Genomic DNA, 2,500 nt, shown 5'->3' with positions numbered 1-2,500 from the left:
CCCCACGTGGACCCATGTGAGCCCACCATAGCCCCACGTGGACCTAGTGAGCCCACCATAGCCCTACGTGGACCCATGTGAGCCCACCATAGCCCCACGTGGACCCATTGTGAGCCACCACAGCCCCACGTGGACCCAAGTGAGCCCACCATAGCCCCACGTGGACCCATGTGAGCCCACCACAGCCCCACGTGGACCCATGTGAGCCCACCACAGCCCCACGTGGACCCAAGTGAGCCCACCACAGCCCCACGTGGACCCATGTGAGCCCACCACAGCCCCACGTGGACCCATGTGAGCCCACCATAGCCCCACGTGGACCCATGTGAGCCACCACACAGGGACCCATGTGAGCCCACCATAGCCCTACGTGGACCCATGTGAGCCCCCCACACAGGGAGGAACTGGCTGACGTGTTACTGTTGAGCTGTTTGCTACCCAAAGTGTTTCCAATCAATTTGAAAGTGACCGACTGTAAAAGTGATGATCGTTGATCCTCTTTATCTAAACTCAGAAGGTTCCCCAGAGAACCAGACCACAGTCCGCTGGTGACCCGTCTGAGGAGGAAACAGGGACGCGTTGAGGACTCGGTGAAGGTCGCGATCCACCTGTCGTTAAGATCCACCTGTCGGGGATCACACAGGGATCTCTGCGTCTCATCGCTGTCAGACATTAACAAGTCTTCCGGTAATTCTGAAACATTAATGGTGCAGCCTTTGGCCTCTGGGGGGCGATGGAGCCTCCACCTCCTGCTGGCCTGAATCAAATTGCCATTTGACAAACAAGCGTCAAATTGAGGCTGTGAATTCCAAATGAGCTGCTTTATGAATCATTTATCACTCTGTTTGATCCCCAAGTACAGAAAAATCATAAAGCATTTGTGCATTTGTGCCCCCGCCATCTTCACGTGCACGTGCGTGTGTGACAGTTGCCACCGAACGTGCCACAATAATTTATTCCCCCAGCTACTTGGAACCATTAGTGAAAGTTCCAGGAGACCAATTAGCATTGGAAACCCACTGGTACCGCTGTGGTGACAACCTCCTCCAAACTGCCAAAGAAGTGTTATAAACAAACCGGACCCCAGGAGCACAGCCCCCCCCCCACCCCCGCCCCCCCCCCGGGACCTGGGGCCCCTTTCCAAAGACAAAAACAAACCCTGGCTGAGCGTCCACAATGCTGCCTTAATGACGTTTCCCAACAGGCCACGGAGAGGAGCCGCTAATGACTGAGAGCCGGGACACTCCAGACCTGAGAACCTGTGTGTGTGTGTGTGTGTGTGTGTGTGTGTGTGTGTGTGTGTGTGTGAGGGGGGGGGGGGTGATGAAACAAACGTGTGTGTTTAGTAGTTGTTCCCCCTCATCACATTAACCAGGTTTAACCCTCAAACCTGGGGGAGCAAAACAAAATGTCCTCACACACACACACACACACACAACCAACACACAAACTGACAAAGGACCAAAACTCACAACACCCCCACAACACACACCCCCCCCCACACACACACACACACTAACTCACTCACACACACACACGCACACACACAACACACTCACACACTGACCCCCCTCACACGACGCACACACACACACTCACCACACACCTACACACCACACACTCAACACTCACCCCCCCCCCCCCTCCCACACACACACTCACACACTCACAAACACCCCTCACACACACGACTCACCCACACACTCACTCCCACCCACACACCCCACACACCCCACACACACACAGCGCACACACACACACAACCCACAACTAACACACTCACACCCCACTCACACACACACTCACTCACACCCCACACACTCACACCCCCTCACTCACACACACACACCACACACACCACACACTCACACACACACACACCACACTCACACACCACACACACACACACATTATTTGCTGGCTGCTCCTCTGTGTCATGAGCAGAATCTACTTCAGGAACAAAGTGGCGTTTGTTGGGGCTCGCCGCCGCTCTGTCACCTTCTTATTAAAACGCCCTCGGAGGCTCCCGGAGGGCTGAGCGCTCTCGCGCCGCCGTGTCCAGATAATAGCCCCCGCTCGCTTTCATAGGGCAAGTGTTGTAACTACCCCAAGGCCTGGAACACCTCACGGTTGGCCCCGTCCCACCGGCGCCGCCTGAGGAGCCCGGCAGCTGGCGAAGCTGGTCGGCGAAGGGAACTGCAGGCGTGTCAACATGGCCGCCGCCGCCGTGGCGACCACGTGGCTTGTGAGGTTTGGAACAGAGCGGAGGACAACAGCATGACCCTGGACCTCTGGAGGCTTCACTGAGGTCCCGAACCCTAACACCCCCCCCCCCCCCCCCCCCCCCCAAGAGTGCTTTGGAAATGATCCTGCCTACACCCTCACCACGGGGGGGGGCCAGGCCAATGGGCGGGGCTAGCGTCCGCAGGGAGGGGCCACAGCAGAGCTCCTGTTCCATCAAGTCAGCGAGAACTCCTGTGAGTATGAAGGTGATACGCAG

At 57.0% G+C, this 2,500-nt stretch overlaps 1 protein-coding gene across 1 annotated transcript in view; it reads right to left on the bottom strand.

Moving 5' to 3' along the window:
* Positions 1–2,500, bottom strand: part of LOC130531460 (transcription factor COE3-like) — a 51,180-nt gene that overhangs the window by 35,021 nt on the left and 13,659 nt on the right.

This window comes from Takifugu flavidus, chromosome 9 (assembly GCF_003711565.1).
Source record: "Takifugu flavidus isolate HTHZ2018 chromosome 9, ASM371156v2, whole genome shotgun sequence".
Taxonomy (NCBI): domain Eukaryota; kingdom Metazoa; phylum Chordata; class Actinopteri; order Tetraodontiformes; family Tetraodontidae; genus Takifugu; species Takifugu flavidus.
The sequence above is the reverse complement of the archived record's forward strand: the minus strand, read 5'-3'. Positions and strand labels throughout refer to the sequence as shown.